Genomic DNA, 26170 nt, shown 5'->3' with positions numbered 1-26170 from the left:
AAGACAGCATGCTGACATGCTCTCAGCCCCCCAAAAACCCAGTCTCTCTCCCCCCACATACACACAACACACTCCCTGTCACACTCCACCCCCCATTTGAAAAGCACGTTGCAGTCATTTGCATGCTAGGATAGCTGCCCACAATGCACTTCTCTCTGTGGCCCTTGCAAGAGCGCTGTCAGGGTGGACAGATTGCAGCGCTTTCCCTACTGTGCTCTACCAAGGCTGGTTTAACTCAAAGCGCTCTACATCTGCAAGTGTAGCCATGCCCTTGGATTTTTCAACATGGTAGTGTACATTGTGAGAAAACACCTATTTTTAGGGTAGCATCAGAGTACCTCAAACTCTATATCGCACTGATCCTCTCAGCATCCCCATGAGGGGGGTACCATTATACCAATGTACAGAGAAGGCACAGAGACACCAAGCCACTCACCCAAGGGCATTAAGTGAATTTGTGACAGAACAGAGAGTTGAACGGAGGTCTCCTGGTCCTACACTAATGCCTTCACCACTGGAATGTCCTTCTTACCCACCCTTAGGCTTGTCAGAACAGCACCAAGGGCTGCACCCCTTGCTGGACTGGGCTACTGCAGCGCGGACGAGGCTGCAGGCGCCCTGGGGCAGCATTGTTCCCTACCATAGCACCGGTGCTTTCCGGCGATAATGGCGGTGTTCTCGTCTGCCCAGCAAGGTATCGGGTCTCTGCAGCAATAACAGTGTCTTACCCTTCCCCCCATCTCGCGGGGCACCGTGTCCCCTCCCCCATCCCGCGGGGTACCGTGTCCCCTCCCCCATCCCGCGGGGTACCGAGTCCCCACCCCCATCCCGCGGGGTACCGGTGTCTCCCCTCACCCTGGACAAGGGTCACGAATGAAATCCAGCAGTTGAGCGGCTGCACTTCCGCATAGTAACGGAACGCGGTTGTTAGGGAGTGTCCGGCGGCGCGGTGCCCCGGAAGTGGTTGTGTGGCGGCCGAGCCACCGCGCTCGGGTTTCTCCCATAGGGCGCCACTCGCTCAGGGGCGTGTCCTCCGGGGGTCGTTTCCGGTTCGGCCCCTCCCCTTAGTGAGAGCAAAGGGGAAGCGGCCGGGCGCCGAAGGCGGAGCCGCCGGCGGGGGCGCAGGGAGAGCAGCGCCCGGGGCCCCAGCCCGCCGGGCCGGGGAGGAGCGGAGCAGAGCAGAGCAGAGCAGCTGCCGGCGCTAGGTACTCCAGGCGTAGCGGGGCCGGACCCTCAGTGGGGGGTTGTGGCTGGGGAGCGGGACCGGTGGCTCCGGGGGGTCTGGCTGTTTGTCCGTCCCTCTATCCACCCAGTGAGGCCGGGCTCGGCTGCAGGCTGCTCCTACGGCCTTGGGGCGGTCGGGCGCTCCCCGGTCTGTCGGGCAGGGGTTTTCGGCAGGGCGAGTGGAGGGGGGCCCGGGGTGGCACTTCCCGTCGTTGTGGCTGGGGGGCTCTTTCCACCGTGTGCGCCCGAGCTCCGGTTAATCGGGCACATTTGTCTTCGGGGACGGCTGCAGGAGCAGCAGGCTTTTATGGGCTGCCTTGTAACACGTACCTGACCTTCCTCCTCCGCATCCTTAAGCTGCTCGTACCCTGGGGCTCCCAAATTTCCGTGGGCCAGACGTGTTGGGAAGCTGGGGGGCTCTGCTTGTACCTGGAGGTCTGGAGCTCTACCTTGTTGGGCAGGCATGTGGGCTTCCTATACCATGGAGATGACAAAGTCTCTTGTAAGCCTTGTTGATACAGCTGCTTCTGGACAAAGTGCCTGGGCTAACAATGAGGTGGGAGTACTGGTGTATGATTGTTAGTTAATGCACCAGGAGCAGGCTGCCTAGATCTGCTCAGATCATTGTAAAAATGACAGTTGTAAAAATGATGGTGTGATGTTTTCATGAGTTGTCATACCATCGCTAGCTTCACCAACCGTGGGAATATTCAGAAGTTCCATGTTGATGTAGCCGTGGTGGTTGGCAGATCCTGGGTATGCTTCATTTGGCCAGTCTTGGCAGTCTGTTGTGAGTAGGTCTTAAAATTGCTGGGTTATTAGCCTTCATTTTTAGGCTACTACAGGTTAAATTATTTTAACATAAATTCAACTGCAAGATGGCTTCTTTGAAGAAGCCTCATAAACAGGCTTAGGAGTCCAAATGGTTCCCCACTAATGAGTATTCAGAACTGGGAAACAAGTTACTTCTCTTGGTAGTTGAGCTATTCTCTCTCCTGCAGACTTTCTCAATGGATTGTTTGTTCCTTCTTTAATCCTGGATAGTTGAGTACATAATTTGCAGTGATCATTTATTACTTACTTTAGAGGCTGCAAATTAAATTAGGGACCCATTGTATTATACTGTGTACAGATGCAAAGACAGTCTTTGCATTGAAGAGCCTATGGTCTAAATAGACAAGATGACAAAGGGTGGGATCAGAAAGAAAAACAGCGATTTGCCCAAGGTTACACAGTAGATGAGAATCAGGAGTAGAACCTGGCTGCCTGGACACCCAGTCCAGCTGCTCTGTCCACAAGACCACAGTCTCCTGAGTTAAAAGGTTTGTCAAAAGGCATCTTTACCTGTTGGAGATTTACCATCCCACTAAGAGGAGTTTACATGATGTGGTGGGTTTTGTATTAGATATGTTGATCTTATGATTTTAATACTAGAAGTGTGTGTGACACATGTGGCACTATACAAGTGGAATGCCTGAAATTATTGCAAAAGATGCTACAGTTAAAAATAGTGACATGCGCATCAGATGGTATTTGTTGATTTAGCATGGATCTGAATAAAAAATTAATATCTTAAGATTAGAAGAGTAAAAACTCTTCTTAATACTTGTGTGAATGAGATAAGAGTGCTTGGTTTGAAAGCTTAACTCTGATTCAAATATAGGCTTAAAATTTACCCCCACTTTAGTAACACAACTTTATTTCTAACCTTTTATTAGAATATAATATAGGAAATCAGTTCATTGTAGTATATTTTAGTCCAAGAGATAGTAAAGTGTTTGTATCAAGTGCAGCTCTAATTACTAGAGAGAGAGGGTGCGTGAGTATATTTTATTAGACCACCTTTTGTTGGTGAGAAAGACAAGCTTTTGAGCTTGCACAAAGCTCTTCAGGGACCAACATGGCTACAACATCACTGCATATGTCTAATTACTGGCAGACAAAATTATATTCATGCGGTTGTACATTTTGATGCAGTGTCAAAGCTTTGGGTTGTCCTGGTATTAAATTTTCCTGTAGCATTTTGACTTTATTTAAAATGTATTACATTGATAAAATGAAAACCAAATAACGCTGTCCTGGAGAGAGACAGACCACCTTTTTTATCTGAGGGGAACTTGCTCCATAGCTCTTAGAAGAGGGGAGTCTAGTTTAAGAAAGTTGAATATAAGGAAGCAATAGGATGAAATGCTTTTAAGCATACATTAACAGCTTGTAAAATTTGCCACCTTTGCCACTCTTCAGACCACATAAGAGTGGCCTTGCCTTAGAGACTCCCTTAGAGTCTTTGTAAATTACTGTTTGTCATAGCCTGGATCTCAGACTTGATTTTTATCACAGTATGTCTTAATCATTGTGTGTGATCACCACATGTGCAGTCTTCCTTACTCCTACAGCCCCTTCAACATTTGTCCCTTCCTTTTTGGTAAATTAGATATTTACCATGATTTTCAGTCACAAGCAAACAGAATCTACCCATTGTGCATTTATTTCTGTTTAGTTGCCATATTTTCAGTACATTATTGATAAGATATTTGCCAAGCTGAAGTAAAGGATGCAGCTAATGATTTTAGGAAAAGAGTAAACTGTATGTACACATTCTGAAACCATTATAAAAGGTTAGAAGCCCTTTCCCACAGGAAGCATGATAACATAGCCAAAAGATTCTTTGTGTTTCTTAAGGTAAGCTAACTTTCTATGGGTTGTAAGCCAACAAAAGCCATAGAGAAAACCTTGCTTTTTACTAGTTGCATCAGTAGCTAAAGCTTTGCCTATACTAGGAAGTCTTAGCACAAATTTCCAATGTTGATGCTTTCAGGTCAGGTGGTGGTAGTAATGATGTGTATCTATAACATCCTTGGCCATTTGGAGCCCTGCCTGTGTCAGAGCTGAACTGAAGGTTCACAGGGGAAATATTAGTGAAAAGTTCTTGTGTAGGAAAAATAGCCACGGAAGAGTTTAAACTTGTATACCATTCAAGGGACACAGATTTTCAAGACTATTTTAATAAAACAGATAAAGAATTATATTTTAAATTCAAATTTGTAAAGCTAAGCTTGGAAAATAGCTATGTATAGCTAATGGCTGTATCCACACTAGTTTTTTGTCAAACATTTTCCAGTCCCACTTACACAGTGTGGCTTCTCTGGTGCTAGCAACAGTGGCTAGTTTAGCGTGGAGAAGTATCGTCTGATTGCTGGAGTTAACATGACATCTAATCCCACTCAGAATTTGTCTAAATAACAGTGTTAGAAATGCTGCATGGAAACCTTGGGTATGCCAGCACTGCTAATGTTTCTACCACTGGTGAAACTAAATCAGTAAATCATTGAATCCTTCAAGATGAAAGATGTTATATGGCTGTCAAAAGACTATTCTTGTATCTCTCTAGCAAAAAGTTGATGAAGAAATGTAAATATATTGACCTTGTTCTCTCTGAACTTCAGCGAATAGTGGGTTCTAGATTCTGGCTTTATTTTTGTGTCAGGCTGGTGACTTATTCATCTGCTGGATGTAAACTGTCATATTTGGCATGTACACACAAGTCTGTTGCTGACTTGCTGTAGATTCCCCAGTATAGATTCCTCTGTCCCTCACTTTTGTAGTAGAAGAGATGCTTTTTAACAGAGAGCTTACATGCTTCTATAAATTATATACACCTGTTTTATCAGCCGATTTCCATCCAGTGTGAAGTACCAGGCTCCATGTACTTTAAGAAGCTGCTGTGCCATCATTGAAAGGTTTACAGATTGAATCCCACATGATACCAGAGTCTGTTCAAGTCTGAAACAGGAAAAATGTTGGCCCTGTGGAGGTCTCAGACGGCATATGTGCCATGCTGTACCTCTCCCACCAAAGTGTTTTTTAAAGAATGGGCAAAATTATTTTTCTAAAAATGTATGGGTTAAAGAACTATCAAAGTTATTTCAGCTGCAGCAGTCAAAGATGAAGTATGACCTCCTAAACAGTGTAATTCAGGACTGTTCCCTTTTTTTGTGGAAGGACTCAGAGTTACAGCTGAAAGGTGGTGATTAGCTTGATTGTTTCTTTAATTCTTTTCATTCAGTTATCTGACCATTATAGGAACATAGGAATTGTCATATGGGATCCTGTAGATGTGGAGTAACCAGTCTTCCATTTTATGTCTCCTAATTTTCTGTAGAGATTGGCTTAAATCATGAAGCATTAGGATTACTACGTTTTATAATAGTTAATGCTAGTACATTTTATAGCTGTGGATATTTATATTGCTAACAAGACTATCCAGTCACTTTTTGAATTTTATTTAATTTTTGGCCACTGTGACATCATGTGGTAGTGAGTTACATAATTTATTTTATTAAACTTTTTGCTATTGTTATAAGCATATGAATTAAGTGTAAATTTAAATTATTATATTTGCTCATCTTATTAACATTAACCCAATTCACATTTTCACACAAATAAAATAAATCTCATCTGTAACTATGACAATTGTTTTATATAAGTTGCCTACTAATTCAGTCTTATTTAACCTGCTAAGAATTAGGAAGGTCTTCTCTAGAGAGAAACAGCATGAATACAATTTGGAAGGTGTAGTCTATAGTCTGCAGCACACACTGTCCCAATTTAAATAGTTATTCCACCTTCTCCTGAAGAAGCTACCTTATGATTATATCTATCTATTAGACCTTGTCCGGGTTCCTTCCCCGCTCTGAACTCTAGGGTACAGATGTGGGGACCTGCATGAAAGACCCCCTAAGCTTATTTTTACCAGCTTAGATTAAAAACTTTCCCAAGGTACAAACTTTGCCTTGACCTTGAACAGTATGCTGCCACCACCAAACGTTTTAAACAAAGAACAGGGAAAGAGACCACTTGCCACCCCACCAAGCCCTACGCTCCCTTTCCTGGAGAAGGCTTGATAATAATCCTTACCAATTTGTACAGGTGAACACAGACTTAAACCCTTGGATCTTAAGAACAATGAAAAATTAATTAGGTTTTTAAAAGAAGAACTTTAATTAAAGAAAAGGTAAAAGAATCACCTCTGTAAAATCAGGATGGAAAATACTCTGCAGGGTATTTAGATTTAAAACACAGAGGATCTCCCCCTTTGGCAAAACCTTAAAGTTAGCGAAAACAGGAATAAACCTCCCTCTTAACACAGGGAAAATTTACATAAAACAAAAAATAAACTAATCCGCCTTGCCTGGCTTACCTATACTGGTTGCAATATTGGAGACTTGGATGGGTTGAAGAAGATAGATTTTTGTCTGGCCTCTTTCAGTTTCAAGAGAGAACTAACACGTAAACAAAGAGCACAAACAAAAGCCTATTCTCCCACCCCAAGATTTGAAAGTATCTTGTACCCTTATTGGTCCTTTGGGTCAAGTGCCAGCCAGGTTAGCTGAGCTTCTTAACCCTTTACAGGTAACAGGATGTTGCCTCTGGCGAGGAGGGATTTTATAGCACTGTGTACAGAAGGTGGTTACCCTTCCCTTTATATTTATGACAGACCTCCTTGAAGCTTTCCCTCTACAAATAATGTAAGTGATAACCATCTGCTAAATGAAAGGGAGTACTTTACAGACGAACAAATTTATTTGAGCATAAGCTTTTGTGAGCTACAGCTCACTTCATTGGATGCATTCAGTGGAAGGTGCCTCAAGTACTCCTTTTCTTTTTGCAGATACAAGCTAACACGGTTGCTTCTCTGAAACCTGTCATCTGCTAAATGTGTCTTTGTATGGGAATCATCTGCATTGCTCTGCTTTTGCTTATTGCCTGGTAGGTCACCTTTAAAAGACCCATTTATGTTTGATTGACTCAACTTCATGTTTGCATATTTATTTTGTTCGATCTCCAAATATGGTAGCTTTATCTATATGTGGTTATCTGTCACTTTTCCCAGTACAATTGTTTCCCCATACCTTATTTCTTAATGCCACTAAGGTTGGGAGATCAGTCCTTTTATGAAAATGAGCTCTGACACATACGTGCTAGTGTTAACTGTTATTAATTGGTTCTTCCCTGAGTCAGTAACCTCTTTTGGATTGTAACCTAATAGAATCACTGTGGATTATGTGGGTAATCCAATTTTAGTTAAAATTAGTTCATCAGTTTATGATGTGCAGATAAAGTTTCATTTTATTGGCTTTGAATCTATCTTTTAATTTCATTGACTGTCCCCTTGCTGCTTGTAAGTGGGCCGCTTCTGCTCTCCCCCTCTCATCTTTGCTATACCACTCATAATTTTATATCCTTTCTGTTCCTTGTTTCCTTTAAGGTAAAAAATCACTATCTCCCTAGTTTTTCTTCATATGAGTTTTTCCATGCTCCTGATAATTCGTGTTGCCCTTTTCTGACCCTTTTTAATTTTGTAATTTCTTTTGAGATGGGATGACCCAGTACTGCACTCAATATTCTAGATGAGGCCACATCATTGATTTAATAAATGGCATTAAAATATTTCTGTTTTCTGTCCTGTTCCTTATGCTTCCTAATAACTTGTCTGTATTATGTAAATCTTGATACAGTAATTATGTAAATTCACTTGTCTGAGACTTTTATGAAAGCTGTAGAGTATTCTTTCTACAAAACTATTGCTTTATTCTAGTTTACAAACGTACAGTTTTGGCCTAGAGCTGAGACCAGGTTAATCAATTCAGGCTGCAGCAAAAACATACTTTGAAACCTCTTGGTAGCCCATTTTACATAGTGCCATCCTTTAATACCATTCATTATACACAGTTAAGATGTATCTGGTTTAATATCAATTTGCTCACTTCATGTTTGTGTAGAAAACCACATTTGTCATGTAACAGTGACTGCTTATGGATTTAAATTGCTTGCTTTTGTCAAATTCATATCTTTATCACTTATAGGAGCTACAATATCTGGTTCAGTAAAAAAGATTAAGTAAACATTGTTCGCTGGTGGAGTTCACCTGTGGGTCACAAATCTGACTATATTGATTAAAATCTTCATTGAAGAGAGAGTGCATTATTGTACAGTAGGAGCTGCACAAGGTTAACTGGAATGATAGTTGGACAAGACTAATAAATACAAGCTTCATTGTGAGAAGAGGAGTCTGTGAATCCAGAAGTTTTACTGCTTCCTCATATGAAATCCAGGTCAAAAAGAGTTTTATAGCTATGGAGAGCCCTGTCGTCAAAGAAAATTTTTTAGATAAAACATTGCTGGAAATCTTTTAAAACAGAGGCATTAATGTTCAGGTATTGTATGAATTTGCTTTTCAAATATCTTCCAGAGATTGGTTTGCCATCAGGTGAAACTGCTTTATCTTTAACGTCTGTGCAGAATGTGTGCAATGCACGGGGGGTAGTTCAGTTAAATTTGCTTTTCATAAGTAGGTTCTCAAAGACTTTATAGAGGTGGTTAGTATTATTACACTCCTCTGTGCCTCAGTTTCCCCTTCTATAAGATGGAAAGTGACTTGTCCAAGGTCACACAGTAGGCTACTGGGCAGAGCTGGCAATAGAACCCTGGTCTCCTGAGTCCCCGGGCATGTGATCTGTCCACTAGACAGTGATGCCTCTCACAAATTATCATGTCCTCTGACAAAGCAGGGACGTGATTTTATCTCTGAACTATCAACATACAAGGCAAAGACCTTAGTTTTGTGCTAGGTAGTAGTCTCATTTAACCTCTGTATTTCCTGAATCTTTTATTTTAAGGGAAAACTGGCAACCTAAATTCGCAAAAAGAAAATGAGTACTTGTGGCACCTTAGAGACTAACCAATTTATTTGAGCATAAGCTTTTGTGAGCTACAGCTACTCTGAAACCTAAGAATTGCCTTTATGCTTGAAAACTTTCTCACTAATAGTCTGTTTTGTAACATGGTAGGATGTGTACAGCTGAAAAATTTAGAGGGGAATTTTTTTTTCCAGTTTGTTTACTTGGTACTTGTTAACAGTACTTTGTGATAGATTCATTTTCTGTTCTTCCTGTTTATGTGGGTGTTTTGCAAAGCAAGTATGGATGAGGAGCTCCTTAAAATAAGAGTGTGATTTGTGAAACCTGGAAATTGAGGGGGAAACACAGGGGCAGGTATAGTACCTGAAATGGCTTTTTAACTGCTTTTTCATAATGTCTGTATTTCAAGTTCAAGTCAAGGTTAAAGTTCTGCAGCAACACTACCTTTGCCAAGATGTTCATAAATGTTTTCTGTTCCTGTGTTTCTTTAAAATGTGCCTTAATTTATATAAAAGTATAGCATAAATTATATAGCTGTGCAATGTGTAAATCCTGTAGAAATTGTTTATTTCCTAGTTCTTATCTGAACAAGCATATAATGTTGCCTTAATGTAGTTCTTGCTGTTAATTTTCAATTTTAAAGACATAGCAGGGCAACAGTGCACCTGTTTATACTGTGAGAGCTGGATCTTGGCAATGGAAAAAGGTAGAAACTAAACCTCTTGAGATAAATTTAAGAGTTCGAGCACGCTAACGTTTGGGAACATCCTAAAACCAAGTGGTAACCATTCTACATATCTACAGTTTTCTCTGCTCTAACATAGACTGTTGTTGGGAGAAGGAGAATTATGCTTAGATCATAGATTTATAATTTTTCTCATGGAGGCTGTCCCAGTCGCATTCTTGGGCCTGTCAGAGGAATATTCTTTATGCTGAAGGGATTAGTTAGTGGACTGTCTTGTAAACATTAGATGCTCACTAAGGATGCCCATGAATAATTTTTTTTTTTTTTGGGTCAATGGCTTCTAACCTTACTATCTGATCAGTTTTCGGACTTGACTGTGGACGTATTCAGAATAAGTCTTTCTTACATGCCAGCTTTCAAAGTTCAGGATCCATCTCTGTGTGTGTATTTTTAAAGTAGCTTTATTCCAAGACCAAGCATGGGAAACTCCAGCTTAGAAGTATAACTTAAGTTATGTAAACATGATTCTCTCTCCCTTCACATAGCCCCCTCTACTGTGGGAGGAGTGTCTCAAGTACTTCATTTTGTGTAGCTTTTTAATCTTTTCTTCTGAGCTAACAGAGTAAAATGCTTGAATATCATCAAAGGTTTTCTGTTTGCATTTGGGAAGTACTTATTGTAGGAAAGCTAGGTTGAAAACAGTTTTGTATCTAAACCTGAACATGGTGGGTTGTAACTGAAACTTTCTGGTAGCCTTAATTATGGTGTACAGTACAATATACTATTGATGTGGCCTAATGGAAGAAAGTCTTGCTGTCTGATTATAACAGATTATTGCAATGCACAGAAGAGCAACTAAAGTGTTGTCTTCATGAAAGTGAAAACTTGGATGCTACCATTTAACACAGGAAATGATAAAATGCTACTTAAATATGTCACTGTTCACACAACCAAAAGGGGTGTGAAATGACTGCATACTGAAAGTGCAGACTAATTTGAGATGCATACTGTTAATTCAAGGCTTGACGGAGAGCCAATTTAAAAAATAAAATCCATATGAAAGGATGTACTAAGTTGTGGTTCTGTTAATCTAGAAACTAAATATCTTATCACTGCCTCTTCTAAACTTATATGCAGTGTTGTAGCTGTATCCCACCTAGTCTTCTAAACTTGACATTCCACAGACTGAGCTCTGTAGAGGATTCCCATACACTGCCTTAAAATGGAGTTAAAAGTATAGTTCATTTAAATAAATTTTCAAGTCTTTGTGTATTCCTACTTGTGGGATTGACTCCTTCCTTTGAGTTGTGGAATCTTCTAGAGAACAGTTTCTTTTGGGACACTCTCTTTGTGCGCTTCAGAGTAACAGCCGTGTTAGTCTGTCTTTGCAAAAAGAAAGGAGTACTTGTGGCACCTTAGAGACTAACCAATTTATTTGAGCGTGAGCTTTCGTGAGCTACAGCTCACTTCATCGGATGCATACCGTGGAAACTGCAGTAGACATTATATACACACAGAGACCATGAAACAATACCCCTTCCCACCCCACTGTCCTGCTGGTAATAGCTTATCTAAAGTGATAATCAAGTTGGGCCATTTCCAGCACAAATCCAGGTTTTCTCACCCTCCGCCCCCCCCCCCCCCCCCACAAACTCACTCTCCTGCTGGTAATAGCCCATCCAAAGTGACCACTCTCTTCACAATGACAGGTTTCAGAGTAACAGCCGTGTTAGTCTGTATTCGCAAAAAGAAAAGGAGTACTTGTGGCACCTTAGAGACTAACCAATTTATTTGAGCACGAGCTTTCGTGAGCTACAGCTCACTTCATCAGATGAAGTGAGCTGTAGCTCACGAAAGCTCGTGCTCAAATAAATTGGTTAGTCTCTAAGGTGCCACAAGTACTCCTTTTCTCTTCACAATGTGTATGATGATCAAGGTGGGTCATTTCCCACCTTGATTGTCATTTCCCACCTTGATTATCATTCCCAAGCTATTACCAGCAGGACAGTGGGGTGGGAGGGGGTATTGTTTCATGGTCTCTGTGTATATAATGTCTACTGCAGTTTCCACGGCATGCATCTGATGAAGTGAGCTGTAGCTCACGAAAGCTCATGCTCAAATAAATTGGTTAGTCTCTAAGGTGCCACAAGTACTCCTTTTCTTTGTGCGCTGTTAACTTGAGTAGCCCACTTGTCAGGATGCCCACTATCGGCAATGCAGTCACAGGGTCTGGCTATGCCCAGCCTATAACAAATCTCTTGGGACTGACTCCTTTGGTGGGCTGCGCCCCAAGGACCCACACAGTTCTGTTGGGACAGGCCTATGGTCTCCCAGACTGGGCCTTCGGCACTAGTGATCTCTCTCTCTCTCCCTCCCTCCAGCAAATCCAGCCAGGCCAGACTCCTGCAGGAGTCTTGTGCAGTACCCCTTCAGGGCACAGTGTTCCCAGTTGGTATTTACAGTGGCACAGGCAGCCTGTTCAAAACCAGATTAATCATTTATTAGTCACCTGTGCACACAATCGGAAAGATTTTTAGGTCAGAATAGAGGAATGAAGGTTAATGTATAGTCCAGTCTGGTCAGGCCACAGCCACGCTGTAGTGAAAGTCTATTTTCAGTCCCTCTCCTTGTGTGTGTGTGAGAGACCTCCTTAGTTAGTCAGTTCCCAGGTGAGAAAGCTCCGAGCTTAACTCCAGAAGGCAACAGGCAGAGGGGCCTGGCATCTTGAGGAGTGGTCTTTTCTCAGCTCCCCTACTGAAAGGCAGCCAAATCTGTGAGTCACCTAGAACTTGATTGTGTCTCTGAGCCCCTTGTTGATCTGGATTGGTTTCAACTGTTCCTTGATGACTCTTCAATCCATTTAGACAGGGAGGTGACACACACACCTATGTCTGTGAGGGTACATCTATAGTACGAAATTATTTAGAAATTATTCTATTCGAATTTTCGGAAGCTATTTTATACATTTGGTCTTGTGTCCCCACTAAAGCGCAGAATTGAGCGGATTGCGTCCACAGTACCAAGGCTAGCATCGAATGTTGGAGCGGTGCACTGTGGGTAGCTATCCTGGAGTCCCCGCTGCCCATTTGAATTCTGGGTTAAGCTCCAAGTGCATGATGGGGCAAAAACATTCTTGCTGGTGTTTCTGGGTGTGTGTCGTCAGAAAACTACGGCGGACAATTGTTTCGTGCCTTTTTGGTGTGCAGACGCCATACTGCTTTGTGCAGACGGTGCACCGCTGCTCTCCTGCTACTGTGAATCCACCTCTCCAGCTCAGCTCTGCTCAGCCATGGTGAACTGAGCAGGACAGCTTCCGCCGCCAACTCTGCTCTCTGGTTATTGCCACGCTTCCGAGCTTCTCCATATTGTCTGTCCTGGGCTCCCACCTCCATGAAAGCCACAGAAGACAACCATTTTCAGCCGTTGTTTGGCTACCGTGAACGAAACAGCACAGCTTCGGCTGCCACTCTGCTCTCCTATGTTTCACGCCCTTTTTCCAGGATTATCTGTGCAGGCGCCATAGCCATGGAGCCCAATCAGATCTCCACTGCAGTTTTGGCCATTGTAAATACCTCGTGCATTATCCAGCAGTATGTGCAGTACCTGCAAAACTGGGTGAGGAAGTGCCGACAGCGCGATTACTATATTGATGAGGACATGGACACAGAAGGCACGGCATGTGGCGATTGGGAGATCATGATGCTGTTGGGCCAGGTTCATGCCTTGGAATGCCGATTCTGGGCCCGGGAAGAAAGCACAGACTGGTGGGACCGCATAGTGTTGCAGGTATGGGATGATTTCCCAGTGGCTGAGAAACTTTCATATGCGTAGGGCCACTTTCATGGAACTTTGTGCTTCAGGGCAGAGGACAGCAAGTCACAAAGACACCAAAATGAGAGCAGCCCTCACAGTTGAGAAGCGAGTGGCCATAGCCCTGTGAAAGTTTGCAATGCCCGACAGCTACCAGTCAGTCGGGAATCAGTTTGGAGTGGGGAAATCTACTGTGGGGGCTGCTGTGCTGCAAGTAGCCAACACAGTCATTGACGAGCTGCTGTCAAGGGTAGTGACTTTGGGAAATGTGCAGACCATTGGATGGCTTTAATGCACTGGGGTTCCCTAACTGCAGCAGGGTGATAGATGGACTGCATATCCCTATCTTGGCCCCGGAACACCAGGGTGGCCAGTACATAAACGGCCAGGGGTACTTTTCCATGGTGCTGCAAGCACTGGTGGATCACCAGGGATGTTTCACCAACATCAATTTGGGATGGCCGGGAAAGGTGCATGATGCTCGCATCTTCAGGAACTCTGGTCTGTTTGAACAGCTGCAGGAAGGAACTTACTTCCGAGACCCAGAAAATTACTGTTGGGGATGTTGAAATGCCTATAGTTATCCTTGAGGACCCAGCCTACCCCTTAATGCCATGGCTCATGAAGCTGTACACAGGCATCCAGGACAGTAGTAAGGAGCAGTTCAACTGTCGGCTGAGCAAGTGCAGAATGGTGGTAGAATGTGCGTTTGGATGTTTGAAAGCGTGCTGGTGCAATTTACTGACTCTGTTAGATCTCAGCACAACCAATATTCCAATTGTAATTGCTGCTTGTTGTGTGCTCCACAATATCTGTGAGAGTAAGGGGGAGACGTTTATGGCGGGGTGGCAGGTTGAGGCAACTCGCCTGGTGGCCAGTTTCACACAGCCAGACAACATGGCGCTTACAAGAGCGCAGCAGGGCGCGCTGCACATCAGAGAAGCTTTGAAAGCCAATTTCATGACTGGCCAGGGTATGGTGTGAGTTGTTTGTTTCTCTTAAAGTTACCCGCCCCATATATATATAATAAATATATGTATAATATATATATAATAAAAGGAAATAAAGTCACAATTGTTTAAAAACCGTTCTTTATTACTTGTTGCCCAAAACATTGAGAGAAATCAGAAGCTAGACAGGGGATGGGGGGGTATTGGGTTAGGGGGATGGAGGAGGAGGGAAGGACAAGTCCAGAAACCAAATCAAAATTTAGGATATGCCAGCTTTCTGCTGCTTGTGCAATCCTCTGGGGTTGACTGTGTGGGTCCCTGTAGCCTCCCCCCGTGTTCTTGGGCGTCTGGGTGAGGAGGCTATGGAACTTGGGGAGGAGGGAGGGCGGTTATACAGGGGCTGCAGCGGCAGTCTGTGGTCTTGCTGCCTTTCCCGCATTAGATCCACCATACAGCAGAGCATGTCAGTTTGCTCCCCCATGAGCTTGACCATAGCATCCTGCCTGCTCTCATCGGTCATGTCCCTCCTCTCGTCGTATTCATGTAACACTTTATACGACTCCGCAGTTGTTTTCCTGCACACATTCAACTGGGCCCTATCAGTGTGGGAGGACTGCATGAGCTTGGCAAACATGTCGTCCCGAGTTCGTTTTTTCCACCTTCTAATCTGGACCAGTCTCTGCGACGGAGTAGATAGGGGCCTCATTGAAACATTTTCACCTGCTGCAGGAGGAGAAAAAGGGGAGGGGGTAGTATTTTAAAAGATACATTTTAGAGAACAAAGGGGACACTGTTTCTCAGTGAAACAGGCAATTCATAGTACATAGCACATGTTCTTTCTGTACAAGATCTCATTTTGCCTCTTATACTGAAGTGCCTGCCACTTTGGTGTGAGTAAGCCATCACATGCAGCCAGGCATGCCCCCTGCTCAACCATTTGGAGTGCAGCATGGTAGAGAAAATTGAGATACTATCTGTGGCATCTCCCTTCCTGGTTGAGTCCTGTGTAGAAATCTGTGCCTGGTCTGTGGCGATTCAGGCCCATCTCAAGTGGTCAGGCTGGGGCAGGGTTTCCTGAGGCCCCCTTCCCTGGAAGTAGTGACAGCATCTCAGCAGCAAAATCCTGCCTGGCATAGGCAGTGGCTCTGGGTCCAGCCCAAGTGGCAGCTTCCACCCCCCACCCTAAGTGGGGGAAGTGTACGTTGAAGCACTATATCAAAAATCCAGGACATCTTCCCATGCTCACAGTGATGACTTGCTGTAGAGCAGCTCCCCAGCCCCTCCTTCATGTTTATGCCTCTGCACTCTATAAATCAATCAATTCTCCCTTCATTTTGTTAGGCTAAACAAGCCAAGGTCCTTAAGCCTCCTTTCATATAAGGTAGGATCGCCATTCCTCTTATCAACCTAGCAGCCCTTCTCTGCACCTGTTCCGGTTTGAATTTAATCCTCCTCAAATATGGGAGACCAGAGTTGCACACGGTATTTCAGATGAGGTTCCACCAGTGCTTTGTATAATGGTACTAATGCTTCCCTGTCTCTACTGGAAATAGCGTGCCTGATGTATCCAGTGACTGCGTTGGTCTTTTATAGGGCTGCATCACATGTGTGGCTCAAAACCATCCTGTGATCAACCATTACTCCCAGGTCTTTTTCCTCCTCTGTAGTTTTCAACTGATATATTCCCCAAATTATAGCAAAAACTCTTATTAGTCCCTAAATGCATGACTGCACTATTAAATTTCTTCCCATTTCTATTACTCCAGTTTTCAAGGTCATCCAAATCTATGACCTTCCAGTCCACTATATTGTCAGTACTTCCCAAATTTGTCATCTGCAGATTTTTATTAGCATACTTCCAATTTTTGTGCTAAGGTCATTTAATGAAAATCTTAAGTAAAATTCGTCCCAAGACCAGTCCTTGAACTACACTAGTAACCTCCCTTCAGTCTGACACTTCACCTTTCCGCATAACTCATTGTAGTTTCCCCTCTAACCAGTTCCTTACCCGCCTTTCAATCCTTGTATTAATCCCCATCTTTTTCCAATTTAACTAATGTTGTCCCACATAGGAATTTATCAAATGCTTTACTGAAATGCAGCTAGATTAGATCTCCGCATTTTCTTTGCCTAGAAAATCAGTTACCTTCTCAAAGAGTTCAGGTTGGTGTGGCACGAACTCTTTCATAAAACCATGTTGTATTTTATCCCAATTAACATTTTACCTCAGTCTTCAGTTATTCGCTCTTTCAAACTTTGTTCCAAGACAAGTAAGGTCAACTAATGGGCCTGTATTTTCTGGATCATTTATTTTCCTTTCTTAAAAATGGTGTGAATTCTCCAGACATCGGGTATGATCCTGAGTTTGTGGAGTCATTAAAAATCCTTTCTATTTGGCTGCAAGTTCTTAACGTTGTTGGATGGAGATTATCTGGACCTCCCGATTTGGTCCCATTAAGATGTTTGTGTTTGGCTTCCACCTTGGAAGTAGTAATTTGTACTTCCATATCTTTGTTCCCATTACTCACCCTGCCACTGCCCCCAAGCTCTTCATTACCCTTATTAAAAACTGAGGGAAAGCATTCATTTAGGTGTTGGGCCATGCCTGGATTATCTTGAATCTCCATCCCATCCTCAGTGCTTAGCAGTCCCGCTTCTTTCCTTGTTTTCTTTTTATTTATGGCTAAAGAACTTTTTATTGCTTTAATTTCTTTTCCAAGATCTGATGCTGTTTGTCTTTTGGCAGTTTTCACTTTTCCCCTACGCTTTGTGACCTCCAAGAGGTAGAACCATCCGTTCCTTTGTATGCTTTCTGATTTTTCTTAATAACCTGTCTGAGATATTTTGATCTGCAATCCTTCCCTGCATTTCTCTCTCTTCCCCTGCGTGCACACCCATCCTCTCCCCCGCCACCACCACCTGCAGGCTTCAGATACTTTAAGTCAAAGTTGCAGAAACTAATTCCAAGCTGCCTCCATATTCAGATCCTTGAGTTCCTCAATTCAGTCTACTTTCCAATCTCATTCCCTTAATTTTTTAAATGTTGCCCTTTAGAAATCAAGGACCCTAGCTTCAGACCTTTTTATTTATCCTTCCATTTTGTTTAAACTCAGTTAATTCATGATCACTCTAACCAAGGCTGTCCCCTACAACTAGCTCTTGTATGAGGCCCTTGCATGAGGCCCTTGCTACTTACCAGTACTAACTCTAAAATGGCATCATATCTTGTTGGTTCATTAACTGTTTGGTTAAGAAATCTGTTGACTATCACAACCAGGAATATCTGGGCCCTAACTTTATTACTAGCATTTGTCCTCCATTCTATATCTGAGAAACTAATCACACAATTCCTGGTAATACGTATTTCATTTAAAAACGTTAGGTCTCTGTCCATATCCAAATTGGATCATGGGGGTCTGTTTACAGACCCCCAGCACTATTGTAGTGGAGACTTTCTTACCTTTCTTCCCCAAAGTGATTTTGAACAGCTTTTGTTTTATTGATTCCGTTACTTCTAAATTCTGTAGTCAGTCTATCTTGCCATTCATATACAGTGGTACCCCATCACCTTTACCTTTGTCTTTCCTGAACAGCACATACCCTTCAATACCTGTATTCCAGTGCTGATTACTGTTGTATTGTGTTTCCATTATCCCTGTAATATCTGGTTTTACTTCCTGCACCAGTAGTTCAAGTTCCTCCATTTGTTACCCAGGCTTCTTACGTTGGTGCATAGACATTGTAGTTGATTCTGCTTGGCTTCACCCAGATTCTTCCCCGATTAGGTAGTCATTTTACTGCCACTGTTGTCAGTGATATTGGCACTATCTTTCCTCTTATTGTCCATTCTCCTTGTTGTTGTTGTTCTCCATTGCTAGAGCTTCTTTTAGTAGTTTTCCTTTAACTCAGTATTAGAATCAGGCATGGAGATTACATAAGCATCTCCGGTGAATTCCATTGCCTGACCCATCTGTTGATCATCTTAATCTTGTCTCACTTTCGCTGTCCTCTAGTTAGAATCGCACTGAAGATCACCTGAACCTCTCTTTCTTTAAGTGTCTGTCTCTAGCCTGGTGTAGTCTTCCTTGATGCATCCCCGTCGCAGGGTAGGTACCCTCCATCAGGCATGTTGGGTTGTGGGGGAATTAAAATAGAGCTTGGGTGGCCAAGTGGCCTAGTCTCCCAAGTTGCCACAACAGCCCTGGCTCCTAGGGCAGCGTGGCCCAATGGTCGGAGACAATGCAGCTGCCCTTTGGTGCTGGACAGTATGGCCTGAGTCAATGGGAGTATCCTTTGCGGCAGGGCAGTGTGGCCCGATGGCCAGAGTCAATGGTACTACCTTTGCTGCAGCAACGACCAATTAACTGCATGACTGAAAGCTTTGTCTTGATTAGGAACTCAGCCTTTGGCCATTGCCTGCCTGGTTTGAGCTAGAAGGTGAAAAAGATCTTTTTGTCAAACCACCTGGTTGTTCTTGGCGGACTTAAATTCCCAATGTAGTCTGGTTGCATGAAAAGACCACCCAGGAATGAATTGTTGACAATCTGATGTGTAGATTTCTTAGCAGTGGCAAGGACTTCATCCCAGAAAGCTTGGTAGATTGCACCTATGTAGTTCCAAATATCTGGCTCTGAGTCATTATCCACGAGTTGGAAACACATTCTATGTTTTTGGAGGCCACTTGTAGTTGGAATTTACACTGACCCACTGAAGGTAGTTTTCCAGCTGTTTTAATTGAAAACAAAAAAAGACACAAGGTCAGCAGAAGATGGACCTCAGGTTCTTCTCCTATGGAAAGCAGGTGGCTACTTAGGAACATGTTGAAGTTACAGGTTGACTGTTGACACCTGACTCTCTAGCCTTACTCCATCCAGATTATCCTCATGGTATCCCCAGTGGGAATGGTGTGAATTAAAATTGCCACAATAGACTGAAGGTCCTGAGGAGGTGGATAGGACTGGAGTTGGCCAGTTGGCAGATGGAAACTTATAGATGCTGTTAAGAGTCAGGTCCTTCACTCTTACAGCTGTCCATTCAATAACATCACATTTGGTGGTGAGACTGGAGTTGCTAGAATATTTTCCCTGACGGGGAATGCCATCCTACGTATTGCCTCTGATGGAGACAACAGCAAAACCATGAACTGATAGTGTCAGTAGTAGTGTTTCCTAAAGCAGGATGACGTGCTTAATGTTCTGAAGCTAGCTGAAGGAGGATGTATCCCTCTTGGTCACGGAGCTGTCCTGGATACTGAGATGCAGCACCTTGAGAGCCAACTCCAATGCTAAGTTTTGTTATGAACCCTGAAAGGTTCCCCATTGGAGAACTCCAAGCTGTATGTCTTTCTATTTCTTTTTTACTATGAGAACTTGAGCTCTGATTTTGCATTTTTGTCTACATTTTGCGAGCTCTGTCTACCAGTGCAGTAAGTGGACCAAAGACTTCCTTTGGACTTCCTTCCTTTGGACCTCCAAGGGTGGAGCCTGGTGCCTGTGGCATGGAATCAGCCTAAGTCCAAAAATCTCTCTTGAGTAAAGCATGGGACCATGGGAAATCCCTTCCTGGACCCACTCCAGCCCAACCCTCCAATCCTACAAGCAGCATGCTCACCCTGAGAAACCACAAGGTCCTCCCTTTCTAGGTGGACTGTCAGTCTGAAATATCAGGGGGTAGCCGTGTTAGTCTGTATCCACAAAAACAACAAGGAGTCTGGTGGCACCTTAAGTTGCCACCGGACTTCTTGTTGTTTCAATCTGAAATGTCTCTATTTCTGAGGAGGAACAAAGGAGGTATAAGAAAGCGGTCTCGCATGTTCAGACCCCTGTAGGTGCCACACACAAAGCATTAAAGGAAGGAGCTCTCCAATCCTCTTCATCTAATGAACAGTGTGATTTTTTTATTGTGGGGCTCTGTCAGTCTCTCCTATTGACACTATTCAACTGTGGATAATTTAATTAGGCATAGATCCAGAGTGTGACTCTGTGGCCTAGGGGATAAGGGCACCCAGCTGGGAGATGGGAAACCCAGGGTCCAGTCCCTCTGCTCTAGTGACTTTTTTTTCATTATTTATCCATAGTGGAACAGCTTCGCCAGTAGAGACTGAGGGAGCCCCAGATCAGAATATCCTATAGCTTAGTAGCTAGAGCACACTTTCTTGAGAAGCCCTTCTTTTCCTCAGGCAGAGGAGGGAATTGAACCCAGGTATCCCATATCCCAGGTGAGTGCTGAAATCATTCAGTTTAACCCTCCCGACATTGCTGTAGCAAGTGTCTTCACTGTGGTGCTACACTAGTACAGCTGCAGCACCGTAGCTGTGCCACTAACATCTGTGGTGTAGACAAGCCCTATTTGTTTTCTAAGCTCCCAGTTGCTGTCGGTGGGTTGCAGAAAGCTGTGGGCATGAACATATCTTAATAGCTCAATCTGTGTTGCTTGGAAAATTCTGAACTTTGATATTGATGTTAAAAATCAGCTAGACGTAGTTCTGCAAATTCTCACATCAGAGCTGAGTAACACTGGATTGCTATTTGTCTTTAGCTTAAAAATGTAAGTGCCTGCAAAAACTATTTTTTACTAGAAATCAAAGCATCTTGAACTTCCTTTTTATAGGCAGCAGAAACTAATACAAAAAAATTTCCTTGCTGACCCCACATTTAGAAAGTTGCAGGTTAGAATTTTTGATTTGCAAATTATAAACCCAGGAGTTCATAATGGAACAGGCTAGTGTGTGTGCCTACCTACATCTATTACCTGCTACTGCAATCTAACTGATATGGGCTAATTGCATGGGCAATTATTCAAAAGGCCGAGGTATGTGACTTGCAAAATTTTATATTTTTGTTTGCTCTCTGTTCTTTCCTTTCCATCACAAGCAATCTGAAATGAACACAAGATGCTAGGGAGTTTTGGCAAGTGTCACTGGGGAAGGGGAACTGAAGTAATCTGGCAGTCAGTTTCTCTTCAGTGTAGCTAGATATTCAAATATCCTGCTGTGTTGCTCTAATGCTCATTGGGTTGCTTTGACTGTATTTTTTTTTCTTGATTAACAGTTCTCCCTGTAAGCTGCCAAAAATATCCTGTCGGCAAAGAGTGACTCAAATTTGTTCCTGAAAGAGTTTGTTTACTTAAGATCTGAGGGACCAGTCAGAGTTCTAAGCACCATACGATAAACATTAAAACAGAACCTTTAAAAGTAAAATGAAAAAAACTTAGTTTAAACAGACATCCAGAACCAAAGAATCTGTCACAAGGGCAAATGAGAGAGTCTTTCAGTCAACACCCCACTAGCTGAAAAGGATCTGGTCCATATTTTTGGTGTGTTTTAGGGAGAAAGGGGAGAGCTAATGTCTGGAGCCCTGTGTGGATACAAAATTTTTATCCACATCCGATTCACAGACATGGTCTGTGGATATCTGCAGATTTTCAGGGCTCTACTAATACCTGAAATGAGAGAACGATGAGGAGCATGGATGGTGGTGCAGAGATGAGCAAAAAAAATCAAGGGTAAGTTTGTCATAACACATGGAACTTGTATCCTTCTATAAAAGGATCATGTATGGACTCCTTCTGGGAAAAGTTCCATGGCAGAGGATCTTTGACCAAGAAAGTCTTGCACTTGGATCAAGAATTAGATATACCCTGGCTGACTGATCCAATACATGGGTGAAAGGCCTATCATTTAAGTACTTAAGGCCTGGATTATGAAGGGCTTGGCTGCAGTACTGATATCAAGACATTGAGTTATAGCATTTTGGGTATTGGTATGAGTGTGGATGAGAGGATGGGCACATACCTGTTAAAGAGCAAGTTAGAAGTCTGTTTCTATTTCTAAGGAAGCTCAGGTAAAAACATTACATTGACTTGGCATGAAGGTTTGAGGATGTCTTCGCTTCCTTACCTATTTGAAGGCTGTTAGCATAGTATTTATGGTATATTGAAGCAATTGTACAACCTTGTCTCTTAAAAGCCTATAAGTGGCTGTAGAAAGCTCCATTTCAAATGTTCAGCATTGGAAACTTGGATACCAAAATTCCTTGACCTAGACGGAAGACGAGATTGTGAAAGGTACATGTGTTGTCCAAGTTTTGAAAAAGAAATCTGGACAAGGGAACACTACCTTGTGACATGCCATCTCATGTGAGACAAAGATCGCATTTTACAAGTCTCTTAAGGGAAGACCTTCACTATAAATTTTTGTTCCTAAACAGGCCAGACACCCAAGCAGAGAGCAATACTCCTGGCCAGCTAAACAGGCTCTCTTTATGTGACTCTTTGAACAGTACAAGCTAAACAGTATATAACATTGTCTGCTGTATTGCACACAGTTTCTTTTCTTGTGCAAGAAATATTGTAAAGGTAACTTCCTTATGTTGGTTGTACTGACAGAAATTTTTCAGCAGAACTAAGCTAATTGCAAACTAACACAGGCTTTTGGAATGCAAAACCATCATGAGAAGTCTAGAGAGACTTGAAGAGATCTGGAGTCGGAAGATGATGGAACCTGTTAAAACTGCTTGGTTAGAATTGTCTGTATCTCTTTGTCTATTGACCGCTTCCTGCATAACCTAGATAAACCAGTTCAATTTTAAGCACCTGCTTACTAGGATGCAGGTTTTGAAAAATAACTTGCTTTGAGTTAGGAATCTTTCCTGAATCAGTGCAACCAACTCTCGCAGTCTCTGGTTTCATGGTTTAAAAAAATAAAAAAATTCTAGTCTCTCTATATTCTGAGAATTTCACAAATGTGAATCAAATGAAAGCATAAGCAACAACGCGTTCCTGATTATGCCGTTGGACACTTCAGAATCACAGAATATCAGGGTTGGAAGGGACCTCAGGAGGTCATCTAGTCCAACCCCCTGATTAAAGCAGGACCAATCCCCAATTTTTGCCCCAGATCCCTAAATGGCCCCCTCAAGGATTGAACTCACAACCCTGGGTTTAGCAGGCCAATGCTCAAACCACTGAGCTATCCCTCCCCCCACCACTGAGCTATCCCTCCCCCCAGCACCTCCAGTGCTGTCACTGGAATTAGAGGAATGGCAACTACTTCTCTTAGGACTAGGGTGTCCTGGGGACACTGCTAGCCCAACTGTAGATGGGAAACAGTAGGGGGTGCCATTCTCTTGATCGGAGGCTGAATTACTTCATCAGAGGGTCTGCATGTCTGTCTGTCTGACATTATCCCTATGAGGGGGGATTGTGTGTGAGACGGGGGAAGTGGTGGCAGGGCACCAAATACTGGAGTGCTGCTATAGTGGGTGAACAGGGCCTTCTTGTGTCTTATCTCATGGCTCCCTTTTCTGGAAGTAGGCTCGGATCTGGTCCAGAAGGAACATAAGAATTGCCGTACTAGATCAGAACAGTGCTCCTGCACTCCAGTATCCTGTCTGTGACAATGGCTAGTCCAGAGGAAGGTGTATGGTAAACTTGCAGTAGGCAGTTATGGAATAATTTACCCATAAAGCAAGCCTAGTCTTAAACCTGATTATTTAGATGTTGCCTGAAACAGAAGGGTTTATGAATATTCAAAAATTCTGCATGTTCAGAATTTTTCTTATCACTACTCATATTTTTTAACATTAAAAATATCAGTCCTTTTTTGAATTCTGCTAAACCCTTGCCCTTGGTGTTCTGTGGCAAACAGTTCCACAGGGAAAAAAAATGTTTTAGCAGTTTTAAATTTGCTGCCTTTCCATTTCATTGATTGGACCCTTGTTCTGAAAGAGGGTAAATAGAAAATGTGGATCTGCCTTTTCTATGACATTCATTTTGTATGTCTTTATTTGTAGCTCTATTCTGCTCAGAGACATCTACCTTAATCTCTTTTCACATGGAAGCTTTTCTGTGCCTATGATTGTTATTCACTCATGTTTGGATTCTTTCTGCTACATTCATTCTGAGATAAGGTGACCTGGACTGAAAACCAGATGAAGGGGATGCCATTGATTTAAACAATAAATCAGAATTCTAAGATTATGCTAACACGTTGCCTGTTTTTTAACTACTGCTGTATGTCAGGCTTTGTTACACAAAGAAGCAAAAAGGGCAGAAGCCTACCTGTTTTCTTCCTTTGTGGGTCATCTTTAAAGCTTAGCTGAACTTCTCTGCTTTAGTTACCCTAATCTGTAAAGTGTTCTGAGCTCTATGGGTGAAAAGCACTGGGTAAGTTCAGAGCGTCATTTTTAATCATAGTTTTGTCAGTACGTTCTAGCTACCAGTTTATATTCTACCCATCACTACAGTATCTGTGCAGTGCCTTAGTCATCTAGCACATAAGTGTGTAAGGATAGCCATCCCTCCTCTTCCTTGTGTAGGAGAGGTTTCAGAGTAGCCGTGAGCTGTAGCTCACAAAAGCTTATGCTCAAATAAATTTGTTAGTCTCTAAGGTGCCACAAGTACTCCTCTTCTTTTTGTGTAGAAGAGTTATTTAAGTTAAGTGAAGTTGAAGTGGCTGTTAATTCACTCTGTTATTTATTTACTTATCCAAGGGGTTCCGCAGTCGTGATGTTCTGTTCCTTATAAATATTTGACACTTGTTGACATGACCTTTGACATTCTTATTGTTCCAGAGAACTGTAATTGCTATGGGAGACTATGAAACGTGACGCATTTTCTGAGGTATCCTGGGCGAATTGTACTGAGGGCTTTGAAATGGAATTGAAATCTTCACTTAGTGTGAGCGTGGGAGCCAGTGTAAAGTGTGGAATGTTTGAAAAATCTTATTGGGCCACGGAGTAAACAGGGCACTGTATTCTGAACCAGTTAAACCTCTGAGGTAAGAGGTTTCATTTCAAGGTATAATGCATTGTAATAGTCAACCCTGAAGATACAAATGAGTAAATCACTGTGGACAAGTCCAAATAGGGGCAGTCTCCTTGTACAGCTGCAAAAAGTTCTTGCCACCTACAGGTATCTTGAGGAGGGAGAGATGAGGAGGAGTATTCATTAGCAGTGAGGAATCCAGAAAGATCCTAAGATAAAGGACTGTGAAGCTAACAGGGCAGTCTCCCTCTGTTGTGGTGATAGTAGGTAGTAACAAGAAAAGGAGTACTTGTGGCACCTTAGAGACTAACCAATTTATTTGAGCATGAGCTTTCGTGAGCTACAGTTCACTTCATCGGATGCATCCGATGAAGTGAGCTGTAGCTCACGAAAGCTCATGCTCAAATTGGTTAGTCTCTAAGGTGCCACAAGTACTCCTTTTCTTTTTGCGAATACAGACTAACACGGCTGTTACTCTGAAACCTGTCATTATGCTAGGTAGTAACAGGCTCTCAAGTATCTCAGTTTATGTGGATTTAGCTTCAATCAGCTGCTATTCATTCAGATGCTGATGTAGCTTTAGTATTGATGACTGAAAAATGGCTGTGTTTGCCATGGATGTAGAGCTGGTTGATGCTTTTGTACTGCTAGAATTACTCCATCTCTAACAGCTGCATTGTCCCTGGTGTTCCTCTAAGACAGGACAGTGTTCTATGATTGTACTGAATACTGCAGAGATCTGGCAGCATACATATGGATGTTTATGGCTCTTGTCCATGAGTGAAGTCCTCATTCAGAGTAGTCTATTCTGTCTTCATTATCTTGCATAACTTTCCTGGAAGTGGGAAATTAGACACCATGTGGTAGCTTAAAAGTCTGGCTCTGTCAAGCAGTGGTTTAAATATAGGCTGGACATTTGCATGCTTTAGGGTGGCTAGTAGGTGTCCTTCCTCAAAACAGACTTTCAGAGTAGTGGTCCCACATATGCTTTGCTCTTTCAGCAGCTAAGAAGAGCATGTATCAGTCCTAGGGGGTAG

The 26170-nt window shown here is 42.8% G+C and overlaps 1 protein-coding gene across 15 annotated transcripts in view; it reads left to right on the top strand.

The window, feature by feature from the left end:
* The first annotated feature begins 1060 nt into the window (after nucleotides 1-1060).
* CSNK1G1 (casein kinase 1 gamma 1) overlaps nucleotides 1061-26170 on the top strand; it is a 258268-nt gene continuing 233158 nt past the window's right edge. For 12 of the 15 annotated variants that reach the window (XM_073363225.1, XM_073363224.1, XM_073363223.1 and 9 more), the window contains exon 1: nucleotides 1061-1205. The gene's annotated coding sequence lies outside the window, so the exon portion shown is untranslated. Of the gene's footprint in view, nucleotides 1206-6895; nucleotides 6994-8090; nucleotides 8442-24703; nucleotides 25147-26170 lie in introns of those variants that run through there. The other 3 variants (XM_073363209.1, XM_073363210.1, XM_073363208.1) reach the window with 3 other exon arrangements.

Source organism: Lepidochelys kempii, chromosome 10 (genome assembly GCF_965140265.1).
Source record: "Lepidochelys kempii isolate rLepKem1 chromosome 10, rLepKem1.hap2, whole genome shotgun sequence".
NCBI lineage: Eukaryota > Metazoa > Chordata > Testudines > Cheloniidae > Lepidochelys > Lepidochelys kempii.
The sequence above is the reverse complement of the archived record's forward strand: the minus strand, read 5'-3'. Positions and strand labels throughout refer to the sequence as shown.